The 21,336-nt window shown below is 41.5% G+C and overlaps 1 protein-coding gene across 2 annotated transcripts in view; it reads right to left on the reverse strand.

Moving 5' to 3' along the window:
* Window positions 1-11,228, reverse strand: part of PRLR (prolactin receptor) — a 35,965-nt gene extending 24,737 nt beyond the window's left edge. The window contains exon 1 of one of the 2 annotated variants that reach the window (XM_045565844.1): window positions 11,161-11,220. The gene's annotated coding sequence lies outside the window, so the exon portion shown is untranslated. Of the gene's footprint in view, window positions 1-11,160 lie in introns of both variants that reach the window. The other variant, XM_045565843.1, reaches the window with a different exon arrangement.
* Between the last annotated feature and the right edge of the window lie 10,108 nt (window positions 11,229-21,336).

Genomic DNA, 21,336 nt, shown 5'->3' on the forward strand with positions numbered 1-21,336 from the left:
AGCAAGAACCCTGGGAATCCATTCACAGGAGCAGTAAAAACTTCTAGTGTCCATCAGAATTTGGGTTTCCTTTCCTTTCTGGACACACAGTTAAAGTTCACTTCATTGCCTCCCCTGTAGTTAGATGGGATCAGATGACTGAGTTGTGGCCTCTGAAAGTGGGTAGAAATAACAGACAGGCATGCACTGCATTCCAGTCAATGGCAGCCGGCATATACTACAGTGGTCCTGTAAGATGATAATGGAGCTGAAAAGGGAAATCTTAGCCATGGGAACATCATAGCACAGTGTATTATTCCTGTGTTTGTGGTGATGCTGGTGTAAACAAACGCACTGCACTGCCAGTCATATAAAACAGCTACAGGCAGGTCCTTCAGAAGAAGAAGGTGTTATCATAGGAGATGACAGCTCCATGTGTGTTATTGTCCCTGAAGACCTTCCAGTGGGACAAGATATGAACGCAGAAGATAGTGATACTGATAATCTTGATTGTGTGTAGGCCTAGACTAAGGTGTGTGTTTGTGACTTCATTTGTAACAAAAAAGCTTAAAAAGTAAAAACAAAAATAAAAACTGTTAAAAGTAGAAAAAAGTTTATAGAATAAAGATATAAAGAAAGAAAATATTTTTGTACACTTGTACTATGTGATAGGGCAGCCTTGCTAATAAACTAACAGAGAAAAATAAACTGTCTAACAGAAAGAAAGAGAAATAAACTCACAGCACATAATTGCCCCTTTGAAGGAAAAGATCACAACACAACAGCTCGTTGTTTGATTAACCACCTGTTGTTTTACTTGAGAGTTGTTTTACCAGCCTTGAAGAGCTCTGAGCAGATAGCAGCGGTGCAAGCTCTCCACCCCAGTTCCTGCCAGGACCACATTTCAAGGACTCTATTAAAGCCAGCCTCATAGAGAAGAGAAAAACAAACACAGCAGTTTCACAGCTGTTTTCTGCTATCAGCTGGCAACAATCACTTCTTTCCTCTCCTTTCTTTCCATAAAAATCCCAAGCCCCTTCTGCTCAGGCACATGCCTTCTTAAATCGAACCTTTCCATAGAGTATTGAGGTCACTTATGAATGTATCAATTATGGTGTGATGTGGTGGATATAGGATACCCTCAGCTGCTCCTACAGACCAAAGACTCTTGGCATAAATCAAATGCCTGGGACTTGAGCATTTTTAGCTTCTGAGTCTCCTTTTTATAGCGTCCCTCCTTCCTTCCCCCTCCCTCCCTCCTTCCCTCTAGCCCCCCTCTCTCTCTTTTTCCTCCTTTCCTTTTTAACGTCTTTTCCCTTACATTCAATTTGACAGCTAATAATTCTCACTCTTCTTAATCAACTCTCTTTCAGCAGACTCAAGGGACTCTTTCAGCAGACTCTACTCTACTGTTGCTTCTGATCTGATGTGAATTCAGAAACCCAATAACTAAATTTTAGAAAATTACAGCAATTTAAAATGAGAATAGCTATGCTCTGAGTGAGGTCTGAAGGAATTTCCTACCACTTCTGTAGGTAAATGAATTTTGTTGTATATATTTTGCTCAAAAGACTATTTGGCTTGCTTCCTGGATCTTATACATGGTCCAGATAGTTAAGGTTGCTGAATAAGTGAGCTTTAAATAGTGATGCATTTCTGCATCCCAAAGTAAGACAACTGCATTTGAAAAAATGTGATTTAATATGATTAACATTTTAAGAGACAAATGCTATTGTCAACTATAAAATGATCTTTCTATCTATTGCTTAATAAGGCTACCACGTCAGTAGTGCATATCAACAAACAGTAGGCTTAACTCCTATTTGGATGCTAGGTTTCCTGGGCCAATGGAAATAGCATGGACCTATGCAAATATCTGCATATTTGGCTACCAGGACATTGTCCTGACAGATCCCTGTAAATCATTGTTGACGAACTGCTTTATAATAATAACACCACCTATTTATTTGTACAGCATGTAATTGATGGTATGCCTTCCAGACACCCCTCTTTGAAACCACCAAAATTAAAAAATGGATTGGCATTAAAAAATGCCTGTCTGTTATTTCTACCCACTTTCAGAGGCCACAACTCAATCATCTGACCCCATCTAACTACAGGGGAGGCAATGAAGTGAACTTTAACTGTGTGTCCAGAAAGGAAAGGAAACCCAAATTCTGATGGACACTAGAAGTTTTTACTGCTCCTGTGAATGGATTCCCAGGGTTCTTGCTGAGGTGGTAAGGAAAATCAAGGAATTAGAGAGGAAGAATGTTCCTGAGAATTTCTTCTTAGACTTGTCGGTTTTCTCAGATGTGCCCACCCTGAAGCTCCAAAGATTCTCCCATCAGGCACTTGGCCAAGGTTCTCCATCTTTCCAGGCCTCAGTTGTCCCATATGTAAAAGTAAGGGGTTGAATCAGAATACCTTTCAAGTCGTGTGGCTCCTTTTAGGTCCAAAATTCCCTGATTCTATAACTCCTGATGTTCCTTTCTTTGTTCTCCTGATGTTCTTTTCTGTGTGAAAACTCTTCTTACTAGCTTATACATGATGAATTTTCATCATTGGCCTGGCAGACATCCTATTGCCAAATTCCCATGCTTCTCAACTCAGCTTTGGAGTAAGAAATTAATTTTAATATTATCACAAGAACAATATAACTTGGAAGAGAAATTTGCTACTTTGCTGATACTCTCAGTTCTATCAATTGCCAATTTATTTGCAGGTCAAAATATACATAGCTTGGTAGCTTTTCATGGGTGTGCCTAAGCAGAAGTGCTGACCCACACCTGGATTTCTGGAATGCATTTTTGAATGTTCTTAAATGCCTAAAAGATCTCTTTATAATCCCCTCCATTTCTAAAAAGCTCTGTGAGTGCACGTGCATGCCCAGGCACAGGGAGCCTAGTGGGTCAACATGGGAAGAGCAGCAGATAAGTGGTCACTTTGATATCCTATGCAGTCCACAGGGGGTTTTTCCTGCTTAGCACAGTGTTCTGAGCACACGATAGCACTTCACTGTTTACAGAATAGAAGATGAGTAACCAGGAAACTATCTTTCCTCCCAAAGCTCCTCCCCTGTCAGTTGCCATATCGTGTCCATTTATCATTTCTCACACCTCTCTAAAATCCCCTCTGTAGCCCCAAACAATTCTGCAGTAAGCCTCAGCTTGCATATCTCACTCACCAAAATGCCAGGCTGATTTCTAGAGAAATGGTGACCATATAGTGTTTCTCAAATATACCCCCCATGGGGGGCAGTCTTACTCTCCCCATCCTGTGGTTTGTTCAAGTCTTTGCCCCACAAAAGTGGCTCTCTTTCTATGCAGGCATTTAGCTGCTAAGAAAATGTGATTTTTCCATATTGTTTGTGAAGCAGTAAGGATTGGCATGTGCCACCCAGCAGAAAGCCCAGCTGCTCCTCATCCTCAGGTTTAGCTTTCCTTCCTCCAGACAGGCACTTGCTTGGGTCTCTCAAAGCTGGAGAATGCTGTGCCTATGAAACACCCAGAACTTGACCTTATCACAGCACTGACAATGAATCTTGACTTATCTTTCTCTGTCTCAGGCTGGAAGCTCAATGCTGCCTGTGTGTGTGTGTGTGTGTGTGTGTGTGTGTGTTTTCATATCTCCTATACTTAACACAAAGCTTAATGAATAACAGCAGGTGCTCAGTAAATGGTTCTGAATAAATGAAGTGTATTGGGTATCAGCTGCATTTAGAGGGAAATTGGTATGGATTTTATGCTCTAAAGGGCTGTTAACCATTGGAATATGTGGTTGAGGGAGGTAATGCCTTTTCCATCTTGGATGGTTTAAAAATGGATAATAATGACAAGATGTATTTTAGTAGAATTTTTAGTTTTCAAAGATGTTCATATAAAATATTTTATTTCATTCTCTTCCTAACCCTGTGAGTTTTCAGGATGATATCATTGAGTTTGTAAACACTTCTGGCTACTAGATGGTAGAGGTGGGACAGGCACTTTGTATTTTGAATGCAAATTAGTGTAATCTTTTTGGTAACAGACAGTAAAAGCCTTAAGAAAGTAGATACACTTTAAAGCAAAAAATGCAGTTCTAGAAATTTATCCCAACTGAACAGAGATGTGCAAAAACAATTCTGTACAAAGAGAATTCCCCAGAGAATCCAATATTCTGTTTTTATTGTTATTTATAAAAACAGAATAGTGGGAAAAATCTAAATATCAATAATGTGATAAAAATTTTAATGATATGGAAACATGAGAAAAGTAAAAAGAAAACTGGGCACAGAAAGTAGGTGTGTGTGATCTCAATTCTAATATATATATATATTTCCATATGTGCACAGAAGACAGACTGGTAATATATATATATTATACACACACACACACACACACACATACACACCACTATATTGGCAGTGATTATTTCTGGAAGGATGATTCTGAAATAAAACATGATCACTTTTGTAATAAAATAAAACAAATCGTTACTAAAATATCTAAATAAAATAAAGAGCTATTACTTTTGTAATTGAGCAGAGAAATCTCACAAATTTTAACACCACAAAAGCAACTCCATAATGAAAACCTGGCATTTTGTGGTGCAAATACATGGAAACAGTTTCCACTAGGGTAAAATACAGAAATTACTTGTACGTTTGTGGCAAAATTTCAGCAGTTGCTGACAGCCAACCTCCCTGTGCTAATTAGCACGTGTAGCTGGGTATGTGCCCCATCTCTCCGGCCACAATGAATGATCTAAAGTTTCTAAACAGTCTTGATGTTCCACGCCTGCTCACTTGTTTTTAAGAATTGCCACTGCTTCTCTGAAGTCCATCACTTTCTCTGTCTTAGGGTTATTTAAAATACCATTATTTGCCATTATGCTTCTGACAAGTGGGTGAAAGGCAATTTCATGGAAAAACTCCTTTTTCAGAGCCTGAGAGAAGGGCTGGGTCATATTATTAAAAAGGAGTTTAATAAATTCAGTATGGTTCTCTCTGAGACTCTGGGTGCTTGCCGGTCCTACTCATGCAAAGCAAGCGGAACTGGAAGCTCAAAGTGTGGTGAGGAGCAGAGGGCAGAGGAGGCAGGGAAAGCAGGAGGGTCTGGAAGTTGGAAGAGAGGTGGGATGGGGGAAGGGGGAGCGGTGGGCACCTCCTTGCCTATTGCTAGAAGTGTGAGTGTCTCTACTGCTTCCTGACATTACTACCAGCCCCAGGGTCCCTCTCCCTCCTCCCACCGTGCTCCATCTTGTACAAGCACATCCTGTCTCTACCTGATTTAGTCACCATTTCTCACTCAGGGAGAATATGATCTTTCAGACTTGCTTCTTCATTCAAAACATCCAGCCTACTTATCTAGCAAGATAATTGCTTGTCTCTCTTACTGGCTTATATTAACTCTTTTTTTTTTTCCTTTCTATTTTATTCAGCTTCCCTCAGAAGCCCTTTCTTAGCAGAAAAGCCACCTGTGCAACCAGAGGGGTAATGGCCAGGGCCCTTAGTTAGGCAGGGTCCGGGGGTAGGGCAGTAAATACTCCCAGTGCAGACTGCTTGAGTGAGAATGGGGAGGAGGGAGGGAAACCAAGATTCATCTCTTTTTAATGCATTTTCAGAAAATGGCAGGGCTGGCCTATTTAGTGGCTGGAGCATCCATCTATCCATCCATCTGTCCATCCATCCACCCATCCATGTATCTATCCACTGCCCCACATACCCATTCACCCATCCACCCACCTGTCCATCCACCCATCATGTACCCACCTATCCATCCATCCATTCATTTGTTCATCCTTCAACAAATACCAGCTGAGCATCTAAGATGTGCCTGGCACAAGCAGGGCCCTGAGAATACAATGTTGTGCTGAAACAAACCTCCTAGCACTTCCAGTCCTGGTGAGGAGGGCAGCTAGTAAAACACTTAAATGGAAATGACACCAGTACCAAGAAGCAGCCCTGAAGGTGCCACGAGAGCCGACAGCAGGCTGGTTTGACCTGGCTAAGGAGGCTGGGGGGCATGCCTGGGGAGCTGCCTGGGACAAGGAGTAGAAAGCTCCTCTTCTTTGTCATAGCGCTGTAGCCCTGTGAGTAACTGGGTCTGGCAGACACTGCTGATTGCTTTTCCAGCAACCATTTCTCCCCTTGTTTTTGTCCATGGAGTCCAGTTTTGTCAGGCGTCAGGTGTCCAGCCCCAGGGAGTGAGGAGGTATCAGTCTAAGCTAATCATGGTAATCCCATTCGCTTTTTGTCTGTGATTGGTTTAGAGTGGTCTTCCTACATAATTCTGCCCACGGAGACCTCTTAGAAGTCTTCTGGGGGCTGCTGGGAAAGATTTTCCTCCCTGGTGAAAGAGAGAGGGAGGAGGAGAGGCCTCCACCAAATGGAAAGAGGCTGGGTCCTTAGAGATATCATGAGTTGCTAAATCAAACCTGGAACTGTGAGTTCACTCCTTGGGTGAGTGTGACACATACACTGTTTAACTGGAGTCTCCGCTTCTTCAGGCCCTGGAAGGATGTAGAGCTCTCAGAGTAGAACAGCCCTGCATGGCCCATCTGACTTTGGGGGAATCTGGTCACAGTTTGGCATGGACAGCTCAGTGGTTTAATTTTCAAATATAGTGGCTTAGAGGTAGAGAAGAGTGGATGCTAACTGAGAAGTATTGGGATGTTGCTGTAAAGGGAAGGAAAGTAGTGCGTTGCTAGGGGTATTGCTTACCTGGGCACATTTAAAGTAGTCATTTCATTCTTGTCATTATCCTCAATATTGCTTTATGTGTTTGATTATCCTCTTGGTTTTTGTTTTTTAGTTTTCTAGACAGTGGCTGATTTAGCATTAGAGCTCATTGGAAGGGAAAGTCCAATAATTACTCTGCGTATCTGTTCATGTGCATGATGTCAGAGGAAAATATAGAATCCGATATGCTATGTAGCCAAGTATGTAAAGGGCTCCTTATACATTGTGAATGAGGGGTTCTTTCAAATTTGAGAATAAATCATAAATATCTGGCCACAAACTATTGAAAGTCCCATAAATGGACTACTGTGATCCCAATTTCTGGATCCTTTTCTAGAAAGCAAAATCTACTGGCATTTTTAAGGGTCTCCTACTGCAGGAGGAGCCAGGGAAGCAACACCTTCCTCATGTCTTTTGCAAAGGAAAGTAGACTCAGTAGGTCTGGAGCACTGTAAGCAGCATTTCTCAGGACATCAGCTCTCGTGAGTCATTGTATAAAGAAGAGCTTATGAGGTCTTCGGAGGCTTGGTCATTAGCTTGGGGTTGGATATGAACTGAGTTTGCAGCATGATCCATGGGAAGGTTGCATGCTTTGGAGCTGATACACTTAGGAACTTGGACAGGTACCAAGTAGCCCCCACCACCTGAGAGAGGTGAGCTCCAGACAGAACAGTGAGTGGCTCGTAGGGCCAGTTCTGCCACATTGACTTTGGCATGTCTCCTCCTCTTTCTGGGCATGAGTTTCTTCCAGTATAAAGTATTCAGGGTGTCACATCTGCCCTGCTTTCCTAAGCCAGCTATTGTGAGAATGAGATGAATGATTATTGTGAAAGTGTGCCGCAGGGATGCAAAGTGCTATATAAGTGCGAGCTATTGTCATTGGCAAGGCGTGACAACTGCTCCTCTGCCATCACCAGTTAGGGGTGACAACTGCTCCTTGGGACCTTCTATGTTCCTAAGATTCTTTGAGTGGGGGTATAATTACAGATGGAGAAGATGCTCCTTTTACCCTAAATGTCTTTTGATTTGGAAACTCCCAGCTCTACATGGACTCCTGGATACCACCTGGCTGCTCTGTGCCACCAGAGTGCTGATGTACCTTTGGCTGGGAGCCCAGTGGCTCCTGTATGTGAGTGATGCTCTGAATTCTTTTTGCATCAGCATTTAGGGGACAGGATCTCTCACTTCACAAGAAGCCCATAGGACTCAGGGGCCATACAATGAAGGAAATGGGCCCCAAAGCTGACCCCAGATATCAACATAGAGAGCTCTGCAGTAGGGCAGATGCATGTGTGCTCAGAGCTGGGCTCTTGAAGGCAAAACATGCAAAGTTAGTCTTTGCCCCCCTTTCCCTTTGGAATCCTGTTCATTCTCCTACTTTTCTGTATCCCTCCCCACACAGCTGGTGATGTTAGGCTGCCTCTCCCTTCTAGAACTCCTCACTGGAAGTACCAGCTTCAGTCTTGAGGAGTACTGTCCAATAGAACTTCCTATGATGACTAAATGTTATAAATCTACTCTGTCCAATGGTAGCCACTAGCCACATGAGGCTAGTAAATATTTGAAATGTACCCAGAGTGACTGAGGAACTAAATTTTTAATATTATTTAAATTGACACATGTAGCTATGGCGTGTATAGTAGACAGTGCAGGTCTAGAGCTCAATAATCTGATCATTGCAGTCTCTCAACTGCAATCAAAACTCACCTGTCTTATGTCCCAATCCCAAGGCACCAGCAAGTCAATCTCATAAACAAGTTGCTTTTCATAAATTAAGGTCTTACCCCTCTTAGGTAAGAATGCAGGTTTTAAGCAACGTCACACTTCAGGTAAGGCAGAGGCTCAAGTGATAGGGATTTGGATCTCTGGCAGGTAAGTGGTGGGTGAAAAGTTTCTGAGCTTACAGCTTCAGACGCACCACAAAGCACATGCTATGGATGGGCACATCCTCCCCAGTGCCTTGGGCTGTATCAAAGCTCCTTCCAGCCTCTTGCAGTCTGGGGACAAGTAAGGTCAGAAGCCTGTGTTTGGGAGCCTGGGAAAGGGCTGGAGGAGGGAGGGCTGGAACAGGTAGAGCCCAAAGGATGCCAGAACTCTTGCACAAGAATCTGGCGTGCCAGGCAGAGAGACGTTTTGTTCCATTTTGGGGTGGGGGTGGAGCTCCAGGGAGTGTTAAGAAGTGATCATTACCATTGGGACAGGATTGGCAAGGTAACAGCTAAGTCTAAGAGACTAGAAACCAGATTAAAGGCCACAAAATGCACTATGGTACTTCTGGTCACGTCTTGGACAGGAACTGCAATTTTACTCTTAATTCTAATCCCTTCTTTTAGGGAGTTTTTTTCTTTCCTGAATTCTTTTACAAATGTTGCTTTCTGGATATTCTTTTCACCGATGAGCTGTGTGTGTTTCTCTTGGATGACCATGTAATTGCTTTCAAGTTCCTGCCTGTGTTTTTACAGATATCCACTGGCATCAGGAGCATCTTTGTAATCCAAACACCAGGTTGGGTAAAGGGTGGAGGGCAGTAGGGGGTGGATGCTGGGGGAAGGAGATCATTAAGAGCAATAAAAGGCCCTTGAGGTGCACTTGGACATGAGTAAGAAGAGTGTGTACCACCCCTAGCCCTTTGGATTTACTCTCAGGCTCTTGGTTTGCCAATTGGTACCACAGGTACATCTACTATCACCACCCCACTTACCCTATGCTATTTGGTGAATGAAAAGAAGGATTTCTAGTTAAGCCACTGCCCAGAGTGGGCACTTGTTTGTTGAAAAAATAACATAATTTTATAAAGTAAATTGGAGACTATGTCTCAAACCTTTCACGCAAAAATGTGGTCTACAAAAAAATACATATATAGATACAAAATGGCTGCCAAATCCCCTCTGGTGCATTGCAACACAGTTCCAGCTGCACCTTGCTTTCTGGATCTCTTCAACCTCCTGAAGGAAAGGACTGCTCACAGTATTCTGCTTTACCTGTTCTCCCTTGCCTCTCCTTCTGGTAAATATCATGAGGCATTTGGCATCAAGGGGCAGCTGTCCTGACAGGAGAAAGAAACTCAGAGAAGTCTGAGTAGGTTGATCGACCAGTTCCAACGTTCCCAGAGACTCTCATGCAGGGCTGTTATGATACAGGCTGCTGTTGATGCCTTACAGTATCCCTTCCACAAATACTGACTAATGTTTACTCTGGACCCTATAAATTTCAGTCTATTTGCATGAAAAACAAAAGCTCCTGCTGGGCTGAGGTAACTTTGAGCAGTGGTTCTTGGCAGGGGCAATTTTGCCCCCCACGCAGGGGATTTGGCAATGCCTGGAAACATTATTTTATTGCCACTTCTAGGGGGGAAGTTTTGTCTTCCTTGGAACCTTAGGCAATGTGTAAAGACATTGTTGGTTGCTATAGCTGGGGAGAGTTGGTGGCCTATTATTATGTAGTGGGAGACCAGGGATGCTGCTAAGCATCATATGATGCACAGAACAACCCCACAATGAAGAAGTATCTGTTTGGCCCAGAATGTCAAAAGTATTGTTTGAGAGACCCTGGTCCAGAGGAAAAGTTCAGGCTTAGTCTTGATGCTAAAGTGGCAGATGGCTCTCATGGGGCTGTCCCGTTTTCAATGTGGGAGGACTAATAAACACCTGAAGTGGCCCCAAGAAATCCAAGTTAAATTTTTCCTAGGAGTTTCTTCAACCAATAACCTAGTCAGTTTCCCATCCTCACAGGTTCTTAACTTCCTCCAAAAGAGAGAGAGTACAGCTTCAGGCTATACATGCCAAGCTCATCTCAGGGGGTCTGGATGCCATTTGACTGTTGCATAGACAGAGGCAAGCCATGGGGCTTAGTTTGTCCATATGTAAAATGGAGTAATACACTTTATGACCGATTTGTCAGCCAGTCCTGGACTCCTAGGGCTTTCTTGCCACTGGTAGATGGGGAAGATCCAGAATGTATCATACATGTATCTTGCCACATAGACCGGGAGGAAGGAGACACGCAGCAGTGACAATATTAGGGTGCTGAAGGGGGACCCAGAAAACTGTGGCAAGAATTTGTGTATAGTTGCTTGGGTAAATAAAAGCAAAGATGATATTTCTCTTTCTGATTATGAAAGTAACACGGTCTTTGTCGATCTCTTAACTACAGAAAATGATGAAAAGAATATCAAAATCTCTCATAATTGCACCACCAGAAGATATCGGCTATTAAAGGCTTTGGTATTTTCTTTGAGAAGACAGAGAAGAGAATGAGCACCAGGTTTTCTGAGCTGTACAGGCTGGGGAGATTGGAAAGGTCTACGAGGCCAGGAGAATGCACCAGTGTGGTTGTTGCCTGGTTTGAGGTTCTATTCTCTGTGAACAAGGCTAGTTGAGTCCCTGCCCGTACCTGGATGAAAAGGACAGTAGGACCCATACGTGGTATGACTGAGCAGCCCGTGATCGAGTGCCCCTTACCTTCAGGGTTCGTGTGGAAAACATCCTTAGTGTTTGCCTTCATGAGTAGGAGTAGAGTTCTTTAGCTGAAAGAGGAAATGACTCATTTTAACTCAAAGATGACAAAACAGGAGATGCCATTTCTGGCTCATTCTGCAGCACGTAATGTGGCTGAACACTGTCACTTCAGTGACAGGCACATGACAACTCTAATTTTCTGGAATTAATTTTTTGGCAATTTTATTATGAAGTAATTTCAATCTACAGAAAAGTTACAAAAACAGTAAAAAAAAAATCCCATGTACCCTTCACTCAGATACCCTAATTAATATTTTATCGCCTTTGATTTATCATCCTTTTTCTTCTCCAGATACTCTAATGGTTAATATTTTATCAACTTCGATTTTTCATCTTCTTTCTTCTCTGTATACAAACATTATTATTTTTTCCACATCCTCTGAGATTAAGTTATAGTCATGTTGCCTCTGTACCCCTAAATATTTCAGTATGTTTTCCTAAGAACAAGGACATTTTCTTACATAAACACAACAGAATGATTAAAATCAGAAAATTTACACTGATGCAGTATCATTATCTAATCTATAGAGCTTACTCAAATTTTGCCAGTCATCCTAGTTTGGATTAGCGTTTATGAAATTTGATCCTGGAGACCTTAATGAGACTTACTGAGAAACCCTGACATAGTCACAGCTCAATTGGGAATTTGGCCACTCTAATTTGAAGCTCAGATTTGATTCTATCTCATTGGATCATATAAGCACTGGCAAAAGAATGCTTTGTGAAGTGTGAGTAACTTTTGGTGGGGTACAGCCTTCCGGAATTTGGGCTGTGTCCCCAGGAGTCATAGTTCCAGCCTTGTTCCTGTCAGTATATTTGGCCCTAGATTTTGTACAAGAACTTTTAAACTTTGGGGACTGACTGGCCTGGGTCTGTGAGATGTATGGGAATAAGTGCTGCAAGAGTGGATCTGAGTTAGGAAAAAAATGATTTCAGGACTTGAATACAAAATAGGCCCATATATGTTTGCAGCTACTTTTTAAAACAGGCTTTGCTATGTGGACAGCAATCCCTAATTTAGTGCCCAGTTTTGTCCTGCACATTCCATGCAAAAGCAAATAATCTAACTAGAGTAGCAGACCAAACAATGCTTGAAAATCATTTCTAAGTCCTCAAAATCCAGAATCCTAAAGAATGTCCCTTGAGGAAGCCAGTGCTGAATATTCTTCCCTCTGACTCAACTGATGGAGGAGGAGGGGGCTGGCAGGAAGCTGTGGATGGCCACCAGCAGCTTCATATCCTTACAATCTCTCCCTCTCACACACTTTCTCAACGTTGTAGCTGTTGGCATAATGAATGGAGAGCCCAGAAATCTTTGCAATCAAAGCCTATGATGTGACGGGGGCTGTCTGAGCATTTGGTAATTGGGTGTCTGGTGAATCCAGAGCCTGTGACACAGATGTCTGGGGAAGGCTTCTTAGAAGCCACCAATTTTTCACCATAGGGTGCAGTGACGCTGAATTTTTTAAAACTCTGAATATTCTAGAATGCATTTTAGATTCTAGGAATTATTTCAAGACTTAAAGTTCTCTCTGATAATATCCTAGCTCTGTTCAGAACAACCCCTTCTCTGTTCTATTACCACCCAAATAAAATCCAGGCTCTTTTTTACACTCTTGACGGCAATCTCAAGGGGCTAGTGGGTGGGGAAGGGTGCAGAGGGAGCAGGGATAGGAGGAGGGCTGCGTTGGGGGTGGAAAGTCTGGAACACCAAACAGCAGGAGTGAGGGCTTCAGGGCAGACAGCATAAAAGAGATCGCAGTTTCTGCAATTCAACAAACACTAAGTAACAAGCCCTGGGCTCATATCATTCATTCATCTACCAGCTTCCGGTGGGATTCCACACACAGTCGGCAGAGGACAGGAAACAAGCATGCCGGGTATCTATTTCCCTCCCTCCCTGCCTTCCTCATTGCAGTTCTAGCAGTGGTTGTGCATCTTTCACCACAATGCCAGCTGGGCAGCTCCTGTGCCCTGGCTCCAGCTATCACTGGCCCCAGCGAAATTCCTCCCTCTCCATTCCTCTTTATACAGAGGGGTGGTGACAATTTCCCTTGTTCTCTCAACTTTGCCCACAGGTACATAAATAGTCTCTTCATAACATTCTCTTAAAAATCCTAGTTGCGTGTGCTATACTTTTCCTGTCTGACCCTGGCGGACATAGCCTTTGAATACCTGCTGAATTATTTCTGATTGCTCTGGACAAAGTGGAAAGGTGTAAAGTTTTGTATGTACTTTCTAACACTAGACTATACCAATGCAGAGTGGGGAGACATAACAGAAGCTCCTGGGAAAAATCTCTCAGAGATTCAGTCTTTTATACACTTTAGTATTGTGTCAGTCAAAGACCAACCTGATCTCTGGTCACATTATTGGAAGTATGGCTTTCAGAACAAAGGAGGTGACAGTACTACTTAAATCTGCCTCCACTAGCTCCCACTTGGAGTCCTGTGCTCAATTTCTTGCTTCTCACTTTAAGAGAAGACATGTTACTTGTCTTTAAGTTTTGTCATATAGAGCAGGAATTTAAAGAGTTTTTCTTCAAGAGCTGAATAGTAAATATTTTTGGCTTTGTGGGCCATTAGTTTGCTGTTGTGATTATTCTGTTATTTATTGTAGCACAAAAGCACCCATAGACAACATATAATCAAAAATGCTTGACTGTATTCTAATAAGACCTTATTTGTAAACATAAACAGTAGGCTGGATTTGGCCTGCAGGCCTTACTTTGCCAACTTCAATATAAAGAAAAAAAGTGAATTTATTTGGGGGGTGTCCCGAAGGCAGAAATTGGATTAATGTGTAAAAATCATGGGGAGGTAGATGTGTGCTAAGTTTAAGAAAGATTATTCTAATTGTGATTATTGTTCCCAAACAGAATGAGCAATTTCATGAGGCAGTGGGGTTCTTGTCATTACAGGGGTTCAAAGCAGATGTTGACTATTTTAATTTTCTGCAGGGCATGGGGAGTAAATCAGATGCTCTGGGAGGTAACAATGTCTCATATTTTTGTATCCCAAGAGCTGTATAGTGCACACATAGTCACTCTGCTAGATTATGTGTTCCTAGAGGGAAGGGGCTGTGTCCTATCCATCCTTGCATCCCATCCACTCCTGAAAGCCTAGTATAGTGCTTTAAACATGGCAGGCGTGAGCAATACATTTTTCGTCTACTTGACTCTTTAAGTAAAATCTTGCTGACAGATTAATTGAACTAATTTGTCTTACTACTAGTCATATTACATTAGTTCAATTACCTCTAATAAGCATCAAATTTGAAGGTTTTCCCTGAAAATTATAGACATGATAGTCAACAATTACTAAGTTCTGAAAAAATGTTAGCTACTGTGCTAAGAACTATGCATGCATTATCTTATTTAATTCTCCCCCAAAACTATGAAGTAGGTACTATTATTATCCCCATTTTATTGGTGAAGAAGCTGAAATTTAGAGAATACCCACAGCTGGGAAGTGGCTTAACTAAAACTTGAACTGAAATCTCTTTGATGCCAAAGGCTATGGTCCACCCGTAACGTCACCCTTCATTCACTGGAAGCGAAGCTTTCCAGTCATCGCTTCATTCATTGAGTATTCAACAAACACTGACTGGTTGCCTGCTGTTTGCCAAGTACTATTTGAGGTAGCTGAGGGTAGAGCTGTGAATATAAACAGGTCAAGTCTATGCTCTGAAGAAACTTACATTCCGGGTGGGATAGAGTAGGGGTCAGTACATGATTAACAAATGAGAAGATAATAAATGGTAATTCATCACAAGACACAGCGATTAAAACGACAACAAATATTTCTTGTCCACACCAGAACTGCAGGTACAGTCCTAACTAATGAATTTAACCAAAACTTTTTCTTATTTACTGACATTAGCTCAAGTTTAGTCTTCAGTCTTAACAAATTGTCAGATACACTCAGATTCAGAAAGAAGCTTTAAGCCTTCTTGCAACTGGTGTAGATTACATACGGCAATTTGTAGACATGCACATGAAGCCCATGGAAAAAAAGGAGTGCCTCCAATAGAGCACTTGGGAACCAGTCTTGTTGGGCAGGCTGAATTTGAGCGCCATCCAACTGGGAGACCAGAGGCAACAGATGAAAGGAGGGGGCGGGAAAGCCAGTTCAGGGAACACAAAAAAAGTTGGATAGCAGAGCAGGGTAACCACAGTTAACAACAAAGTATTGTATATTGCAAAATAGCTAGAAGGGAGGACTTGAAATGTTTCCAACACATAGAAATGACAAATTCTCAAGGTGAAGGACATCCCAAATACCTTGACCTGATCATTACACATTCTATGCATGTAACAAAATATCACATGTACCCCATAAATATGTACAAATATTATGTCTCCATAAAAAAATTAACGAGTTAATAGATATTAATAATGTAATTATAATAGTAATAATTATACTACTATTAAATTACATTTATTGAGAACCCAAAAAATGAATATTTATAACAATTGCTACAATGTGAAAAGTGTTTGACCCCTACAAAATAGAGGCAAACACACCAACTTGAGTCACAGATTTAGGAGTAGAGCTACCAGCATGGCTGGGAGGGAAGGGGACGAAAGGGAAATTGCAAAATCTTGATTAAGATTGAGATTAAGAGAGAGGGAGCAACAACACTAAGGATCAAACAGGGTAAAGTCAAATGGATCGTCAGGCCCAACAGGCAAGTGCTGGTGGACAGTGAGAGACAGAGCCCAAAGCTCAGGGGCTGAGTAAACACAAGCCCAGATGAGGAAGTGAAAGAGTCCAGGATGTTGTTTGTGCCTTACTGGGTGCCAACTACAAGGGATGGGTGTGGGTGGCCCAGTTAAGATGCAGGGTAGGAATTGACAAATAGTAGCAATACTTTTGCAATTCCAGAATTCCTTTCATTAGCAAATTGCGAAGTGATTTGCAGATTATGGCATTAGCATAATCTTACTTAAAAAAATGGCTAGAAAATAGAAGATAATAATTAGTTATTATTTATTGACTGTCAGATACTGTTTCTAAGCACTTTAGCACATTATTTCATCTAATCTTCATAAGTGCCTTTTGAGAACCAAGCTTCTTAAATAGAAAGCTAATTAAGCAATGATTAAAAACAAAAGTGACATTTGGGGTGAACTTGTAAAATGTCATCACAGAAAATGAGTCCTAGTCATTCATTCACTCATTCGTTTACTCACATATTTATTCGGTCTATAGTAATTGAGCACCTAATACGTATTGGGTACTATTCTAGGGTCTTTGCGTGGATGATTTTACTGATTTCACTGTTCAGCAGAGAGGCAATGGAGGGAGCAAGGGATTGTGAGTTGGGAAATTGGGGTTCTGTTTCTAGCTCTGTTTCTAACTGGTCTTGTGGCCTTTGGGCAAATTGTTTTTCTTCTCTGTTTAATGTTAGTAGCTTCTAATGTAAAACAAGAAGCTAGGATGCTTGAAGTCTTTTAGAGTTTGAAGTATTCAGTAGCTTTATGGTATATTGCAGCTTATAAGGAATACTCAATTAGAGGCTGTCATTCTATCCCCCCACCTCCATCAGGTAAATCATAGTATTTATGAGGCTTTAGAGGTGAAAACTTGTCAGGGCTTGAATCAAGTTCCTCTGTTCTTTTCATTGAATTCCTTTGCCTTCTGTGTATGAGTTCATGCTTAATTTCTACATGAATTATAAGAGAGCTGGGTGCAGATGTGAGAGCAAAGGGAAGAGACACAGAAGGTATAGAAGACAAGGAGAGGTTAAGAGTGCAGAAGGCAATGTGCTAGTCCTCAGGGGCTTTGTGTGCTGTTCTTGAAACCATTCAGGGCTGCTGTGATTACTGAGAAAATGTATCCAAAGGTGCAAGAAGAGAGACTCTTTAACTGGTGGAAATTACATGGAGACAGATTTGGCTTCAATAAAAGGGTCGTGGAGCTTCTCATTGGACATTGCAATTGCCTATTACTGGGCAGAGCTAAAACAAATGAGTCATGTTACAAGGCAGAATAAGTTTTCCATGATTATTATGGCCAAGGATGAAATGGGCCACTCTGGTAGGAAGTAAACTCCTCGTCACTGTGGACGCTCGTGCAGGGACCACATGAGATCCTAGAGAGGTTAGCAGATTAGACAGGGGCTACAGGGCCAATAAGGGGACTTTCAACTCTGAAATGCCATGATTCTAGGAGGCTGGAGGCTTCCAATTTAATCTGTAGTCTATAACCCCTAGTCCAGAGTTTAGATATTCCTAGAATAATCTGCTGGGGAAAATTCAAGGCCCCTTTCCAGCTACTGACATTCAGGCCAAATTCCTCAATTCATTTCTTTCCAACAAGTTCCTTGTACGGATCCTTGACAAGTTCCTTGTATGGACCCACCTTGACCTCCTGGTTTTGGCATTTCTGACCTACCATTCTTGACAGATATCCAGGATGGGAACTTCTCTGGAGGCCAGAGTTGAAACCAAAGTTGGACCAACACACTGAAACCAGTCCTACCAGTCCACAGAGGAACAGAGTTACCTCTGCTTTGTGCAGTGCCCTTATTTTCCAAAATGTTTTCCATCTGCCGGCTTTATACACAGCATATAGGTCGATTGGTATTCTCTGAGGATAATAACTTTAACAAGAGAAGGTACAGAAAGTGCTTTGTAACAGTAAGACACTGAAAAGTGAGAAGTTTTTTATTATAATCTGTCTGAGGTGACAGTTCCGGTTATTAGCAGGTCCCCATCTCAAGTGAGTTACTTCAAATCCTTTTGGAAATGAGTATAAAGTAAATAAAGAAGCAAAGTCCAGCTCTCCTTGATTGACCAGCAGAAATTAATAGTTTAGAGCTTGATTTTGCAAGCATGAAAACACCCAATTGGGATCACTTAAGAGCAGGGTGGTTGTTTCAGTCCAGTGACTGACTGTGGCGTGAACGTGAGTCTGCAGAAACTGCCCAGTGATCATCAGGGCTGACCGTGGGTTGGACACCGGGATGCCCTGGCCACCAGCAGTGAACCCAAATGACATGGCTTTTTGCCTGTTTTAGCTCAGAGTTCACAAGGGTAAATCCACCTTCCTAGAGACGGAGAGGGGCATCTGTAAGTTAGGCTTATACTACTGATTTAAAGTGGGCGGAGAACCAGCAATAAAAAAACACCTCTAAGTGATGAAAAGACATTGTCTACACTTCTCAAGGAATTGGTTTAAAAAAATAATCCCCAAATGATTGCAATATTAAGAACATTCTTGAAATGTTACCTTTGTCCTGATCTCTAAATCCCCATGAGGGGGTTTATGAAAAGGTTCTTTAAGCATTTTAAGCCATAATGCTGTTAAATGAGGAAAGAACACACAGTTTTAATTAAAATAGCAGATTGTTATGTTCATGGTGATCTGAATGGAGAACACCTCTTTACCTAGAAATATAAGAGAATAAATATTTCCTGGTCTTAGTATCCAAGGTTTAGGATTATTTAGGATTAGTAGACAATGGTTCTTATTTTCACTGTGTAATCAGGGAGACTGTTCTGAGGGGAATGTCAACAGGAAGATCTGTTTTGGTTTTCCTTTGACTTCAGCCTGGCTGGGGACCATCTACAAGCCATTTGTCTCTGGCCCTTGAACTGTTTTCTCCCTCACTCTCGGGGCAAGGCAGCTAACGATGCTCGTGAAGCAGCAAATGAGCAGCATGTGTCAAGGCTGACACTTCTGTGTTTCAGTCCAGTTGTTTGTTTCACTGTCCAATGCTGCCTTTTTCACGGGCAGCTGGACTTGGCAGAAGGATAACCTGTGCTTCTGTTTACTCATTTTTTCCCAAGGCTAAATTAAAAGTGTTGCTGGTGGGTAAGTGGTGATGATAATGGGAACATCTTAAACCGTTGAGAACTGAAATACCTGCATGGGCACGACAGACTAATTCCCTGGCTGATGGAGACGAGTCAATGCACCGTTTTTAGCCAGAAGAGTACTGTGTGCAGTTTCTTTTATTCGCCATAAACCAAGGGATCTGGCTCCATCAGGCCAGGAAGATACAGCATTGGATTAGATAATTTGCTTTTGTTTGAGGTTCTTTAAGCCCCAAATTTCTTCCAACAGCTTCATCCTGGGTTCTCACTTTTGTTTCTCCTTCATGGGTTTTGGTGGTATTATTCCTCAAAGTAGCCCAATTGCATCAGCCATTCATTTTAATTAAAAAAAAGGATTGTTTTTCTTTGTGTGTGATATGGTGTGTGAATATCAGCCTGATTCATTACATATAGGCAGCATGATCCAACGGATGTGCATGGGATTTTGAATCAGACTGAAAAGGATATAAATATGCCCTGCGCCACTTCCTAGCCATGTGAGCTTGAGCGAGACATGTGAGTTCCTTGAGTCTCAGTTTCTTCATCTGTAAAGTGGGAATAGCTACAGCTACCTCTTTGGATGGTTGTGAGGTTGGATGCAGTGTTCAGGAAATAGCAAGTAATTAATATATGCTAATATTATTAACAGCTAACATTGATTGTACATTTGTTATGTGCCAGGAATCACGGGAACCCTCAAAGCATCTCTAGGAAATAAGAACCATTATTATCTGTATTTGCTAATGAGAACAAAAAAGAGACAAGTATGCTGGATCAATGTCCCAAAGATAGGAGACAGCCATGCTAGGATTGCAGAGCCTTCCACTGACCCCTATTTCCCATGTGAGAAGGGTGGCTATGAAGGATTTTGCCGCCTTGAGTAAGAACTGCCTGAATATGGACCCCACAGGGAATTCCAAGACCTGTGCACCTCTGTCCCTATCCCTCCTCTTTTCCATGCCCCCTCAGTCACACCCAAGCTAGAAGCCATGAAGAGGCAAAGCTAACTAGATAGGACCATGTGGCCAGAAGATCCTGGCAGACCTGCTGGTGAAGCCTAGCTTCACACTCAGCTGTGAACTTGCCAGCTGAACACACAACTGCAGGTGCGATATTCCATGTGCATGTCATTAAGAAAACTTAATACATTCTAAAGTTATTTTATTAGAAGGGAGGAGTAAAGAGTCTTAAATACAGACCCACTCTGTTAAGATAGTTGAAAAAGACACAAATATAAAAATCATGACTTTGTTATGCTGTGACCATTAGGTCATCCTGCAAACAACCATTCTTCACAAATTTAAGTAGAAATCATTTTTTGCTATCAATACTATATACCCTTAAATCTAAGATAATAAATTCTGAAAATGTTGTATTAACTCATGTGTACAGCTAAAAAGATATACATACAATTCATATTACAGAGATCATGGTAATTTTCTCTTTGAATTAAAATACAGTATGTTGTTCATCAAGAGATGCATGGATAAACAAAATGTGGTATTAATGTATCTGTATAATGAAATATTGTTCAGCAATAAGAAGGAATGAAGTACTGATACATGCAGCAACATGGATGAACCTCAAACACATAATCCTAAGTGAAAGAAGCCAGACACAAAAGACCACATGTGGCATGATTCCATTGATGTGAAGTGTCCAGCAAAGCCGTCTACAGAGACAGAAAGTGGTTGCCAGCGGCTGGGAGTGGGGGAGACAGGAGAATGGGGAGCAACTGCCAATGTGTACTTCTTGAGGTGATGAAATGTTCTAAAATTAGATTATGGTGATGGTTGAATAACTCTGTAAGTACAGATGGTCTCTGACTTATGATGGTTCCATGATTTTCAACTCTATAATGGTGTGAAAGAGATATACATATACATTCAGTATGCTCCTTGATGGGGTTATGTAAGTTAAAAATGTCATATTAATACATTGAAAATGTACTTTTGACTTATTTTCAATTTTCAACTTACAATGGGTTTGTTGGGACATAACCCTGTTGTAAATCGAAGAGCATCTCTATACTAAAATCCATTGAATTGTATGAAGTTGTCCCTTGGTATCCATGGGGAATTGGTTTCAGGACCTCCAAAGATACCAAAATCCACAAATGCTTAAGTCCCTTATATAAAATGGCATAGCTTTTGCATATAGCCTACACAGTCCTCCCATAGACTTTAAATCATCTCTAGATTACTTATGAAACCTAATATTAATACAGTGTAAATGCTATGTAAATAGTTGTTACACTGTATTTTTTATTTGTATTATTTTTTATTGTTGTATATTAT

Source organism: Lemur catta, chromosome 12 (genome assembly GCF_020740605.2).
Source record: "Lemur catta isolate mLemCat1 chromosome 12, mLemCat1.pri, whole genome shotgun sequence".
Lineage (NCBI taxonomy): Eukaryota > Metazoa > Chordata > Mammalia > Primates > Lemuridae > Lemur > Lemur catta.